This window comes from Mixophyes fleayi, chromosome 7 (assembly GCF_038048845.1).
Source record: "Mixophyes fleayi isolate aMixFle1 chromosome 7, aMixFle1.hap1, whole genome shotgun sequence".
Taxonomy (NCBI): Eukaryota; Metazoa; Chordata; class Amphibia; order Anura; family Limnodynastidae; genus Mixophyes; species Mixophyes fleayi.
This window is the reverse complement of record NC_134408.1, coordinates 95,713,337-95,728,290: the sequence shown is the minus strand read 5'-3', so window position 1 is coordinate 95,728,290 and position 14,954 is coordinate 95,713,337. Positions and strand designations below refer to the sequence as shown.

The following is a 14,954-nucleotide window of genomic DNA, read 5'->3' as shown; positions in this document are numbered from 1 at the left end:
CCTATATAACTCTGATTTTCTGCTTCCTCAGTTTTTACGATTGCAATTTGCAAAAACTCCATAATGTCATGAAGAGTGATCAGATGAATTGCAATTAATTTCAAAGTCCCTCTTTGCCATGACAATGAACTTTATCCCAAAAATAAAATTTCCACTGTATTTCAGCCCTGCCACAAAAGGACCAGTTGACATCAGATCAGTGATTCTCTCATTAACACAGTTGGGAGTGTTGATGAGGACAAGGCTGGAGATCACTCTGTCATGCTGATTGAGTTAGAATAACAGACTGTAAGCTTTAAAAGGAAGGTGGTGCTTGAAATCATTATTCTTCCTCTGTTAACCATGGTTACCTGTAATTAAACACGTGCAATCAACATTGGTTTGCACAAAAAGAGATTCACAGGCAAGGATATTGCTGCTAGTAAGATTGCACCTAAATTATCGGATCATCAGGAAATTCGAGGGGGGAGGTTAAATAGTTGTGAAGACGGCTTCAGGGCGCCCAAGAACATCCAACAAGCGACAGGACCGTCTTCTAAAGTTGATTCACCTGCAGGATCAGGGCACCAAAAATGCAGAGCTTGCTCACGAATGGCAGCAGGCAGGTGTGAGTGCATCTGAACGCACAGTGAGATGAAGACATTTGGAGGATAGCCTGGTGTCAAGAAGGCAAGCCAAGAAGCCACTTCTCTCCAGGAATATTATCAGTAACAGACTGATATTCTGCATTACGTATAGAAATTGGACTGCTGAGGACTGGGGTAAAGTCATTTTCTCTGATGAAACCCCTTTCAGATTGTTTGTGGCATCTGGAAAAATACTTGTCAGACGGAAAGGTGAGCGCTACCATCAGTCCTGTGTCATGCCAATAGTAAATCATCCTGAGACCATTCATGTGTGGGGTTGCTTCTCAGCAGAGGGAGTGGCCTCACTCACAATTTTGCCTAAGTACATTGCCATGAACAAAAAATAGCACCAAAACATCCTCCAAGTGCAACTTCTCCCAATCATTCAAGCGCAGTTTGGTGATGAACAATGCCTTTCCAGCATAATGGAGCACCTTGCCATAAGGTAAAAGTGATAACTAAGTGGCTCGGGGATCAAAATATTGAAATTTTGGGTCCATGTCCAGGAAAATCCACAGACCTTAATCCCATTGAGAACTTGTGGTCAATTCTCAAGAGGCGGGTGGACAAACAAAAACCCACAAATTCTGACATGTTCCAAGCATTGATTAGGCAAAAATGGACCACCATTAGTCTGTATGTGGCCCAGAAGTTGACTGACAACATGCCAGGGCGAATTGCAGAGGTCTTCCAAGTGAAGGGTCAACATTGCAAATATTGACTGTTTGTATGAACTTCATGTAGTTGTCAATAAAAGCCTTTGACACTTATAAAATGCTTGTAATTTTACTTCATTAAATCATAGCAACATCTTACAAAAAGGTCTAAAAATACTGAAGCAGCAAACATTGTGAAACTTGTGTCATTCTAAAAACTTTTGCCCATGACTGTATATAAAATAAATAAAGTGCAATCCAATAAAAGCAGCCAAATAAACAGTTTATAGTTGTTCATATTGCAACACTTCGATTTTATACATTTGTGATGGACTTCCACTGAACTGTTGCATGTTTGAGCTGGGAATAAGAGTAGAAGTTATGTATGGTTTTGGCATTAAATATTGTCCTCCCATATTACTATGCTGCATCTGTGTATGCCGAAATATGTACAATGGTGTCTGCCTGTGGTTTGCTGGTGTTATATTTGTATCCGGGTACAAATCTTCCTTGGTAGCCCTACACATGAGGTTGCACACCAAACACTCCATTTCCACTTGTATCGGTCTGCTAGCACTTTTCATTTTTCTTGCTAACGTTGCTCGAGGTAGGTCAAACGTGTGATGACTGTCACCTGGCTTTCCTGTACAATAGTTGTTATACTTGTCTCTTCTTGGTCAGCAACATCCAACATGAAATCCTGTAACAGGACAGTAATGAAAAAATTAGAAAAAAAAAAAGAGTATGACATTAAATGCATATAATGTAGCTCTTTCACACATCTTTATGTTTCAGTTTCCTGCCACGGTAGATCAATGGCAAGTTATTGCGGAAGAATTTGAGAGGCAATGGAATTTTCCAAACTACGGCAGTGCCATTGATGGGAAACATGTGCGAATTATTCCCCCATCCAAAAGTGGATCTTTTTATTATAATGGCCATAATGGATGTGAGCTATGAATTCTTATTTAGGGACATTGGGAAAAATGGGAAAGTGTCTGATGGCAGTGCATTGGCACAGACTCCCTTCCATGCAAAGCTAAAAAACTATGAACTTAATATTCCGACTGGAAGTAATACAAATATGGACTAAAGTTTGTGTTTGTGGCTGAGGAAGCATTTACATTGCACAACAATGTATTGAAACCATACCCGCAACGCAATCTGTCTACAGAAAGGCAGATATTTAATTATAGACAGTCATGAGCTAGGCGTTTGAAATTCTCAGTAACAGATTCAGAGTTTTTCATTCTGCTATAAATCTACTGCCAGGCGCCGTCTCCGCACTGACACTAGGTGCAGGAGACGGACGCTTGCGCTTCCCCAACAGTCGGGCAATGGACGCTCTCCCCGCTCACCTGTCAGACACGCTGACTGTCGAATCTCCTTCACCCTATCAGGTTGCACAATACAGTTTATATAGTATCCTCTGGAACCAATAGGATGCCAGAGTATTGGTTCACTCCCTTCTCCAGCATCTCCTGTTACTTCTGATCCAGTATTCCTCAGTTCTAACTCGGGTTGTTCCCTACTATTCATCTGTGTTACAATTTGATTCCTTGTAGCTCGGTTGGCTTTGACCTGGACCATCTGATTATGCCTGTGTACTACTGTCGCTACACCAGTGACTGTCTTGGAGAACGGTGCCCTGCGTACCCTCTGCAGCTAAGCCCAAACTCTCTGGTGAATATCAGGGGTACGTTAGACTCCACGCCTCCTTCCTCAGTTGCGCTAATAGCAGTTAGCAGCTATTCCTGTTATTCCGTAACAGTATACTTTAGCCATAATAAGTGGACAGGACGAATTCTCTGCTCGAGACCTTCTGCTCCATTTGGCCCAGAGGGTAGTTCAGCAAGACTCCAATCAGGCGCAGCATTTACAGTGCCTACAATACATCTCGCCTAGATATCCTATAGTGGTCTCTTCCACCAAGCCAAGCTGTCTTAGCAATAACGGTATCTACTGCCGCTACCACGTCTACTTTTAGCACCGCTAGTTCCAGAGGCCTATGTTTTCCCTTGCCGGGAAAAATATGATGGCGATCCCAAGAAATGTCGTGGGTTCCTGGACCAGTGCGCGATTCAGTTTGAGCTTGCTCTGGAAAATTTAGTCTCCGAGGGGACCAAAGTGGCTTATATTATTTTCCTCCTCTCTGGTCAAGCTTTGGCCTGGGCAACTTCTCTATGGGAACGGGATGATCCTCTGTTCCAGGATTCTTCCACCTCCATTAAGAAATTTCTTAAGGTCTTTGATGAGCTTGGACCGTGTTTCCTCTGGCCTATTAGCTCTCCATCAAGGTTCACTTACTGCTGGGCAATATGCCATGCAGTTTCGAACCTTGGTCTCAGAACCCTGCTGGAAAAATGAGGCCCTGATAGCTACCTTTTGGCAGGGGTTAAATGACCGCATTAAGGATGACTTGCCTCCCGTGAGCTTCCGTCTAGTCTTGACAATTTAATCTCTCTTTGTGTTAAGGTGGACATTTTGCACAGGCAGCGTACACAAGAAAGAGAACGGACCGTTTCTGGAACTCGTCTCTGAAAATCTTGAATTTGGTTTTATCCACAAGTCTTCCTCAGTAGCAGGTGTAGGTTTCTTTTTTGTCAAAAAAAAGGATGGTACTTTTAGACCCTGCATTAACTACAGAAAGCTGAATGCAACTACGGTAAAAAACTGCTATTCGCTTCTCATCATATCAGAACTTTTTGATCGGAGCTGTGGAGCCCAGATTTTCACCAAATTTGATCTTAGAGGGGCCGATAACCTTATTCGCATTCGCCAGGGTGACCAGTGGAAAACTGCCTTTAATACTAGAGATGGGCACTATGAGTACATCGTGATGCCCTTTGGGCTTTGTAATGCTGCTGCAGTTTTTCAAGAGTTCATCAACGAAATCTTCAGAGATCACTTGTACCAATTGGTAGTCGTCTACCTTGATGATATTCTGGTCTTTTCTCGGAACATACTCTCTCATCGAGATCATGTGAAAGAAGTTTTCTCTCTTCTCCGTACCAATCACCTATATTGCAAATTGGAAAAGTGCCTTTTTGAACAACATCAGGTCCCCTTCCTCGGGTATATAACCTTGGGCAAGGGTATTCAAATGGATGCTAAAAAGGTGGAATCCACTCTTTATTGACGTCAATCCTCTACCCTTAAGGCTACTCAGCGTTTTATTGGATTCAGCAATTATTACTGGGAGTTCATCAAAAACTTCTCCTCCTTGATCGTGTCACGTCACTCACCTGTACAGGTGGACGAGCCATAAACTGGTCTCAGGAGGCAGTTCTGGCCTTCGAGGTTCTAAAGGAAGCTTTTGCCACAACTCCTGTCTTGAGACAACCAGACCAGCTCCAACCGTTTTTCCTAGAGGTAGATGCTTTCTCTGTGGGCGTCGGAGCAGTCCTCTCTCAGAAGAATTTCGTTGGCACCTTTTTCCCATGTGGTTTTCTCTCTAGGACCCGGTGAAGCCAACTATAGCACCGGAGACAAGGAAATTCTGACCATCAAGATAGCGTTAGAAGAATGATGGTAACTTTTGAGGGCACACTCCATCCTATTACTGTGTTCATGGATTATAAGAACCTCACTTATTTGGAGTCTGCCGCATGCCTTAACCCTAGACAGGCCCACTTGTCACTTTTTTTTTCTAGATTCCAGGTGTTTCTGACTTATCGTGGCGGGTTAAGAAATTCCAGTGGCGATGCCCTGTCCAGGTCTTTTGATCCTTCAGATTCCTGCCATTCAGACATCAGACCTATCCTTGAGTGCTGATGTTCACAAATATGTTGCAGCCTGCGGAGTATGTGCTCGTCACAAGACACCTAGGCATCCTCCAGCTGGGCTTCTTCTTCCACTCCCTGTTCCAGACTCTCCTTGGGCATGCGTCAGTATGGACTTCATTACTGACCTCCCCAATAGCCATGGCTTCAACACTATATGGGTGGTGGTCGATCGTTTCTCCAAATGTGCACACTTCGTCCCACTTAAGAAGTTGCCATATGCTGCCGAACTAGCCACTCTTTTCAATAAAAAAAAATTTGTATCCATGGTTGTCCACTGGACATCATCTCCGATAGGGGTGTACAATTTATTTCAAGATTCTAGAGATCCTTTTGCAATAATCTAGTAATCAAGCTAAAATTCTCCTCAGGATACCATCCCCAGACCAAAGGTCTAATTGAATGGGTCAACCAGGAATTGGAGACATTCCTCCGTTGTTTATGCTCGATCACCAATCCTCCTGGAGTGATTATCTACCTTGGGCAGAGTTTTCACATAATATCCATCAATATGAATCCTCCAGAGTGACTACCTTCATTACTATCTTTGGCAGATTCCCTGTACTTCCCACTTTTTGGAAAGCTTTGGTACCTGCAGCTCAAGATATGGTCCGTGACTTCTCGCAAAATTTGGACTTAAGTACGGTCTAAACCCTACAATCCTCGGAACGGCACAAGCTCTTTGCTGACCGTCATCATAGGAAAATTCCAGTTCTTCAAGTAGCGGACAAGGTCTGGATATTGACGCGCAACTTCAGACTAATGCTGCCATCAATGAAATTCACCCCTCGATATATTATTTATTTTCGCATCTGCCATATTATTAATGAGGTTACCTATAAGCTCCATCTACCTTCTTCACTCTGCGTATATAATTCATTTCACCTTACTAAAAGCACTGGTCCTTAATCAATTCTCCAATTATCAGCCTCCGCCTCCTCCTATCAAGACGGCTCTGGGCGACGAATATGAGGTTGAACGCATCTTGGGGTCACAATTTATTCATGGCAAGACTCAGTTCCATGTCCACTGGAAGGGTTATGGCCCTGAAGAGATGTCCTGGGTGGATAAGAAAGATCTACATGCTCCCCCCCTGCTATCTAAGTACTTGAAGAATCAGATTTCAAACCATTCTTCTTCAGGAGAGTGGGGTACTGTCAGGTGCTATCTCCGCACTGACACTAGGTTCAGGAGGCGGACGCCTGTGTTTCCCCAACAGCCGCGTCCCATTAGCTAGCAACGGGATGCTCCCTTGTTTTCTTTCAAGTTGTGCGTGCGCATGTCCAGCTCACTCGCGTTTCGTTGCCTAGCCACGGGATGCTCTCCCTGCTCACCTGTCAGACACACTGGCCGCGGAATCTCCTTCGCCGAATCAGTTTGCACCATACTGTTTATATAGTATCCTCTGGCACCATTAGGGTGCCAAAGTATTGGTTCACTCCCTGCTTCAGCGTCTCCTGTTACTTCTGATCCAGTATTCCTCGGTCCTGACTCGGTTTGCTCCTTACTTTTGTCCTGTGTTATGATTTGGTACCTTGGTGCTCGGCTGGTTTGACTACTTAGTTTGACCTGACTTCTCTCTGGATTCCCCTGTGTGCCACTCTGCTCGTTCGGCTTTGACCAGGACCATCTGACTGCGCCTGTCTACTACTGTCGCTACACCCGTTACTGTCTTGCAGAACCACAACCTGCTTACCCTCTGCAGCTAAGTTCAAACTCCCTTGCGGGGGTCCCTTGTGAATACCGTGGATATGTTAAACTATGCTAGCCGCCATCCCTGTTATTTCGTGACATCTACATTTGGACAATATAGACAAAGTGGTGATGGCCTGTTGTGTTCTGCATAACTTTCTAAGACATAAAACTCTCTGTGTACGCAGTTAACATACATAAGAGGACAACAATGTAGAGGAAACAGAGTAGTGGACTTGAAACCACTAGAGTTAAGCCAGCTTAGAAATGCAAGTGCCAGTGCAAAATTAAACAGGGAGGCATACCTTATATATTTTAACAGGGAGGGTGCAGTACTATTGCAGAATGAGTTTGTGTAACAATTGTTCATAAGCATGTTATGTGTGCAAACTTTATTGTTATGTATTTCTACTTTAATTAACCTGTTACACAGCAACTGCAAAATATACTTTACTTACATTTCCACTAGGAGGTATGTCATGTGCCTGCACCACATCAGTAGGAGAACTATTGTCCGTATCCAGGCTGCATGTGGACTGCCGAGCAATTTCATTTTCACGGATGAAGTGCAGAAAGTCAACGTACCACAGCTTTGGCACATAAACATCATCTGCACCTGCCCCAGATTTTTTAGAGGCCTCAACCTTACTTTTATACAGTCTGAAGGTTCTGTATTTTGATATTTGCCCATTACACATTTGCTCCAGGGTAATGTGGCAGGCATGCTTTCACAAGTTCTTGCATAGCCACATTACGTAACATTAGGTTACAATATTCCTTTCATTTTATCTTCCACAAACAGAAAAAATGACTGGAAATCACTGGAAATTAGTGTTATTGGGGTTAATAATAATAATTAATAATAATGTAGGAACAAAAAAGAGCAAAATTATGTGATTTAGCATATTTTAGCAATTTTTCGAAAAAATCCAAAATCCAAACTAAAACCAAAACACGCAAGGGATCGGTTTGCCAAAACCAAAACCAAAAGCCGAAGTTAATGCAGATCCAAAACCAAAACATGGGGTTCATTGAGCATCTCTACTGTTTTTACTAAACAACCCTTTTTTTATAAACATGCAACAGCCCTTAATTGGATATCTGTATTCAACTTTATCTGGATTTAAATGCTAAATGTATTTGTCCTATAACTATTCACAGTAGGTCACTTAGTTCCCTTTATACACTGACAATAAACACATTTAAGGTCTAACAACTACAATATTTGAGTCTTCTACATGAACGGAGACATACACAGTAATTATCAATGTCTAGCCAGCTGATGTGCGATGTATATCTCTTTGCTCACACTTTCATACCATAGGCACCTATTCAGTATATATGTGTGTAAAATGCTTTGCATTCACAGTAATACATATGCAATTATTATACAGCTCAATGCACCATTTATTTTTGCCTATTTACTGTGTGAAGCCTTTAGAATATTGTCAGTATGTATTGACAGACTTTTAATTATAGTGGACAGATTGCAATGGAATTCTTGGTACAAATATTGGTAAATGCCAGTGTTTACAAATATACTGTATGGACTATGCAATCATAGCAAAATATATGTTACTAAATGCCAACTCCTGCACTGATCTGAGATTGTACTCTGACTGGGATGTCCAAGACACCTAACTGCGCTGCTCTGAGACTGTACTCTGACAGGGAAAATATCTAAGACACCTAACTGCACTGTTCTGAGACTGTACTCTGACAGGGATGTCTAAGTCACCTAACTTCACTGCTCTGAGACTGTACTTTGACAGGGGATGTCTAAGACACCTATCTTCACTGCTCTGAGAATGTACTCTGACAGGGATGTCTAAATCACCTAACTGCACTGCTCTGAGACTGTACTCTGACAGGGGATGTCTAAGAACCCTAACTGCACTGCTCAAAGACTGTACTCTGACAGGGGATGTCTAATACCGCTTTCATACTGCCGCCCCGGCAATATCCCGGGTTTTTCAAGCCGGGTTTTTGCCGGGGCTCGGTTCGTCCCAGCTCAGAAACACCATTCATACTGCACCTCGGACCCGGGAATATCCCGGATTGACCCCATTCATACTGCACAAGTCTGTGCCCTGGCAATTTGTGGGAGTCATCACCAGAGCAGTTTTCATTGGCCGAGGAGCAGGAGCTAGAGGCCCCAGGAGGTATTGCTACCCCCCAGGTCTACTGTCAACTGTTATCTCTATACCTATTGCACAATGACATGAATAATGCCCGCTATCTGTGGAAAAGAGTCCCACCTGCTGTTAAATCTGCCAGTGCAGAGCTTGGTTGGATTTGGGAGGTGGGGCAGAGGATCTGGCAAAGAGAATTCCCAGGAATTTATGCTGCCATAGCTGCCCATCAATGGTCTGAAAACATACAACCAGTCATGGAGGCTGTACGAGATGCAACACGGCAGCGTGCATTTCGACTGGTGTCACAAGCTTACACATCAATTTCTGCTGATGATTTAGCAGCCTTTGTTGGACTTCCTGTGATAGAAGCTGTTAAAGGTGTCTTAGAACAAGGTTGGCAGGCCGATTCTGCAACGCGTATGGTAATGCCGAAGAAGCCAGATTCTGCACCCCTGTCTCTGATCCCCAACGAACAACAGCTGGCTAGACTCACCGACTACGTGGCTTTCCTAGAGAACTAGCGCTCCCTCCCAGCCTGACATCAAGAATGTGCAAAAGTAAGGCAGAGGGGGCATTCTCCACACTTCATAGCCCGATCTTCTAAATCCTCCGACTGAACAATCACTATACTCTTGTAGGCCAGGCACACTCCTCATCTTGTGAGCTGCGCTAGGACTGAAAGGGTTTGAGGATGGGAGAAAGCATCAAAAGGCAGACTTTGAAATTTGACTTGTGTAGGAGTTAAGTAAGAGAGAGTCCCCTTTTAGACAAACGAAATTAAATAGTGACAGTGTTGCAATCGTGTTTGCACTTACCGGAAAGAGTTAACTTGGGGTGTGGGTTTGGCCAGTGATGCTGTGGGGAGGTCCTTGTGGCTTTGTAGGCTGATGCAATTTCCTGGGGGAGTCACTTGGCTGGCAAAATCCGGAGAGAGAAGACGTCTGAAAAAGATAAGGATACATTTTTACTTTATCTTCCTTTGTCTTTAATGTCCTTTTGCTTTCTTTCATAGCTTCTTTTCTGTCGTTTTTCCTCCTTTTCATATATCTTTATCTTTGATTGTTGTCTCCTTTCTTCATTTTCATATATATATATATTTATCTTATCTTTTTCTTATATTTTTCCCTCCTTTAGCATCCTTTCCCCCCTCCACCTCCCCTTCCTGCTCGCTTATCCGTGCCATTTTCTGTTCCTATAATGCCCCATCCTAGAAGGACCGTTGTGAGGCCTGCACGCCTCCGCTCCCCCTCTCCAGGCGACGGCCGTCGCCATATTGGAGAGGAGGGCGCGGTCTTGGGGATCAGCGGGTCTTCCGGCGGTGGCATGGCCAGTGCCTCCCGCCGGCGTCAGCCTGCATTGGTGGCCAGTGATCCCCCAGCCTGCCCGGGGACCCGAAGCAGGCGGGGGTCCGTTACGCGCGGTGCGGCGGTTCAGAGTAAACCATCAAGCCGCGCGCGCATGCGCAGATCCCGTCCTCCGGCGAGGGAGTTCATTCCCGTTGCCGGAGACGGGTTGTCGGGCGGGGGGGCGCACAGTAGTGCTGCGGAGGGGGCATATGTAAACAGCAGGGCGGGAGGCAGTGAGAGCGGTGGGGGGGCAGTCACCCCCCCCGCTGGGGCAGCATGAGGGCCTCAAACACGCCAGTGGAGCCATTAGCCCACCAGGGGGAGCAGGTGAGAACAGATTTTGCAGCACAGGGTTGGTATTGCCATTAACCCCCCCTGTGCTGGCAGCTAGGGAACAGGGCACAGAAGTCCTTTGTCAAGCCCCTCACCAATTGTATTTCCCACCTAGCCCCTTTTTGACAGGCAGTGTTAAAGGGTCTGCATGGGGGGCTCAGTTTCAGTCCCAGCCCAGGCCTGTACGCAGATTGCTATACACGTCCCCTTCTGGTCGGGAGGAGGCATCCAGAGAGTGCAGAGACTTTTTTGCCCGTAATAGGGAGGAGGACATGGAGCCTTGGAGGCAGGGCCATTTTGGTACACAGAGGGGGTGGGAAGCCCGGGGCCATCCGGGCCGGAGTTTTGAAACTGCGGGCCAGGCGGGCGCTCAGCCGGCACGGTCGGCGAGCGGGTTGATACGTCACCAGTTATCCCCTCCAGAGAATAGGCAGATGATGGAGAGCAGTTACCGGAGGTCCTCTGGACCAAGGTATATGGGGGCGGACAATTTTGGCCATGGTACCCACCCTGAAGGGGCGAGCAGCCAAGTTTTTGATTATGGTCATGGAGATAGGGAGGTGGTAGCGCAGCGGTTGTCTCCGGCTGGGGGCAACGAGTCGGGGCCATGGGCACAAAGTGCAGGACTCACTTGAAGGTAGCATTTTAGGAGGGGGCTGGGGGCCGAGGACTGAGAGGGACGATTTAGGATACCGCGGTGGGACCCGATTTAGGCCAAGCCCCTCCGCAACTTTCGTTCCTAGTAGCGTAAACACACCAGACGCAGAGTTTGTAAGGAATGTCTCTGTTGATATGCTCGAAACTAACGACGGTTTTCTTTCAGCTTCACAGAACCAGCAGCCGGGGGTGCAAGGCACAGAAGGTCGTGCTGTGGAGTCGGGGGCAGCCGCTGGTGGATCTTCATCGGGCACGATGGATCGGGCAACAGGAGACGTTTCTGCAAGTGTGGAGGAGCGGCCGGCGGTCGGGCTGCCGGCGGGACCCGGGCCGGAAGTGGAGGTCACAGAGAGAGGTGAGAACATTTCTGCTAGTACACACAAATCACGTGGTGTTAGCCCCCCGAAGTCTACAACGAGCGAGGAATCCTCGGGTTCTGGCAGCAAGCCCCGCAAACTGATTAAACTATTGCAGACGCAATTAGGGGGGAAGCGGACCGCTAGGCCTCTGCAAGCACTAGGCCCCGACATAGTTGCGCGAGCTGGGGACTCGGAAAGAGTGGAGAATGAGGCCCTACTATATGGCATTAGGCCTAGTGTCAAAGACAAAATCAAAAAGGGGTATTACGTTTATATGTTTACCTTGACTGATGAGGGCAAAAAAGGTCTTGAGGCTGCGATGGACAGGAACGGTGAAGGGGAAGAGAGTTACAAAACTTTCCCTAGGTGGTGAAAGGTTTTTGTGTGTTTGCAACCCTTTACACGGATCTTAGGCCAGAGGAACAGGTTGAGGTATGGAATTATCTACACCTAATTACAGACGTTTTCTTAAAAGACGGGCCAGTTATTTGGAGGAATTATGACGAGATGTTTCGCAAAAAGATGACGGGCGGGAGAAGTTGCCGTTAGGTTTTAAAGACATAGATACGTGGATGGACCTCATGAGGCCAAGTAGTCAGCGACAGGGGGTTTCTCAAGGGAGGAGGTTACCTGGGGCGGGGAGGGCGCAGCAAACCCTCCCCGGCAAAGGAAAGTGCTTTGCTTTCAATTCAGGGTCTTGTCAGAGGGGGACGGCCTGCAGATTCCGCCACTCCTGCTCCAACTGTGGCGTGTTCCACCCCGCATCAGAGTGTATTAGAACCAGAGTTGGGGGTGGGAGAGGACGTGGGGCTGTTACAGCAGCTCCGGGTCAAGGCCAAATCCCCAGTTAAGCTTAAAGTTTTAGATAAGTGGCTGTCACTTTACAGTGACGCCGAGGCCGCAGCCATAATTCGGGAAGGTTTTCATTTTGGATTTAGAATTCCTATTTTTAAAAAATTAAATTTACCATGGCCCCGCAATCTGAAATCAGCTTTTATATTCCCGGAGATTCGGGACGAAAAAATTGCAAAGGAAGTTCGTTTAGGCAGGATGTTGGGGCCTTTTTTAAACGTACCCATTCCAAATTTGGTAGTGTCCCGGTGGGCGTAGTGCCCAAAAAAGCAGAGGGGAAGTTCAGACTCATTCAGCACCTATCTTATCCATTAGGTGAGTCAGTAAATGCCGCCATTGACCCGGCGGTCAGCGCGGTCCAATATCAGTCATTTGAGGATGCTCTTGCCCTAGTTCAGGAGTGCGGGGAAGGGGCCTTAATGGCCAAGATTGACATAGAGTTAGCTTTTCGTCTGCTGCCGCTCCATCCGGAATCGTTTCAGTTTATGGGCTTTAGGCACCGCGGCGGGTTTTATGTTGACCGCTGTCTGCCCATGGGCTGCTCAATTTCTTGTGCCCTTTTCGAGAGGTTTAGCAGCTTTCTTCACTGGTGCATTCAGGCTGGAACGGGTCACAGGGGGATTGCTCACTACCTAGACGATTTCTTGATTATTGGTCCCGACAAGTCTAGCAGTTGCTTAGAGGTGCTTCAATCAGCTCAGGCCCTTTTTACGGTGATGGGAGTACCCCTTGCCAGCGATAAGACCGAGGGTCCTTCCCATTGTTTAGCTTTTTTAGGCATTGAGATTGACTCACAAGTAGGTTGTTGTAGGTTCCCGGAAGATAAGTTGAAGAAAATGGGGGAGGCAATTGGGATGGCGCTTAGCTCCCCTTACATGTCATTGAAAAAAGTTCAGTCACTTCTGGGGCTTTTTAACTTTGCCTGTAGAGTGATTCCAATGGGCAGGGTGTTCTGTCGCAAATTGCAAAGAACCATAGCGGGTAAGAGTAAACCCCAGGCAGCGGTCCGGCTATCAGAAGAAATTAAAGATGATCTTCAGGTATGACAGAGGTTTCTTAAGGAGTTTAACGGGAAAAGGATTTGGCCCACCCCCCTGGTAAACAACGCTACCCTTGAGCTTTTCACGGATGCTTCTGGATCGCAAGGCTTTGGAGCTTACCTGGGTGGTCAGTGGTGTGCAGAGGCTTGGCCAGAGTCATGGCATCGTAGCGGATGGGTTAAGAACTTGGTTTTGTTGGAGCTATTCCCGATTATTGTTGCCATAGAGCTATGGGCTGTCGCCCTACGGGGCAAGCACGTTGTTTTTTGGTGTGATAACCTAGGGGTAGTTCAGTCCGTTAATAGCCAGAGCGCATCTTCCCCGCAGGCAATAGCTTTGTTGCGTCACCTTATACTTCGGTGCTTTGAGTACGAAATAACTTTTAATGCACGTCATGTCCCCGGGGTTAACAACGAGATAGCAGATGCCTTGTCTCAATGTCAATGGAGGAGATTTCGCGAACTGGCCCCTCAAGCAGATAGCAGAAGCATTCCCTGTCCCTCTTATGTTTGGCAGATCATCACGCCGGCATAAGAGGCCTAGCTGAACGCGGGCTAGCGCAATCGACTTTGCGGGTGTATCGTGCAGCGTGGCGGCAGTGGGTCCATTTCAGCGCATCCAAGGATCAGTCGGAGGCAGGCCAGCGGGATGCGGTGATGGAGTTCATGTGGTTGAAGTTTTGTGAGGGAGCATCTAAGGCTAGTATGTCTTCTACACTGGCGGGCATTTTGTTTATGTCACGGCTGAATGGCACGGTAGACATAACTAAAGGCTTTTTGATATCTAAGGCTCTGAAAGGATGGGCAAAAGAGAGACTGACCCCTACTGACACGCGTCACCCGATTACCATACAGATTTTAGCCCAGCTTATGAGAATTTTAGTGGATGTGGCTCGGGACGAGTATGAGGTCCTGCTTTTTCGTACTGCTTTTAGCCTTGCATTTTTTGGGGCTTTCAGGGTAGCGGAGCTAGTGGGGCAGGCGGCAGGCCATGTCTCCGCAGGTCTGCTTACTGAAGACGTGGTCATACGTAAGGATCATCTAAGTGTGAGGATAGCCCGATCAAAAACGGATCAGAGGGGGAGAGGTTGCTGGTTGCAATTGCAGGCCCAAAAAGATAAAGAGTTATGTCCAGTCGAATTAACCACCCAATTTAGTCTAATTAGGCCTTCCGACTCAATTTTCCTGATACATAAGGAGAAAACACAGCTTACCAGATATCAGTTTAATGCGGTCCTGAAACAGGCGATAAAGTTACTAGGCCTTAACCCTTCTTTTTTCAGTTCACATTCCTTTAGAATTGGTGCGGCCACCTCCGCTTATCAGAGTTACATTAGGCCTAATGTTTAAAGTTGATTAATGTTACACGTGAATGTTGTGGTTATTTTGCCTTCTGTGTTTCTCTTGCATATTTCTCTCTTTATGCTTTCATTATTATTGTTTGTCACTGTCAGATAGCTCTAGACCCTTATCTTCA

The 14,954-nt window shown here is 46.3% G+C and overlaps 1 long non-coding RNA gene and 1 pseudogene across 1 annotated transcript in view; both read left to right on the top strand.

Moving 5' to 3' along the window:
• Positions 1 to 14,954, top strand: part of LOC142097914 (uncharacterized) — a 72,621-nt gene that overhangs the window by 47,535 nt on the left and 10,132 nt on the right. The gene's annotated exons all lie outside the window — the stretch shown is intronic.
• On the top strand, positions 8,896 to 9,476 carry LOC142096984 (COP9 signalosome complex subunit 8 pseudogene; annotated as a pseudogene).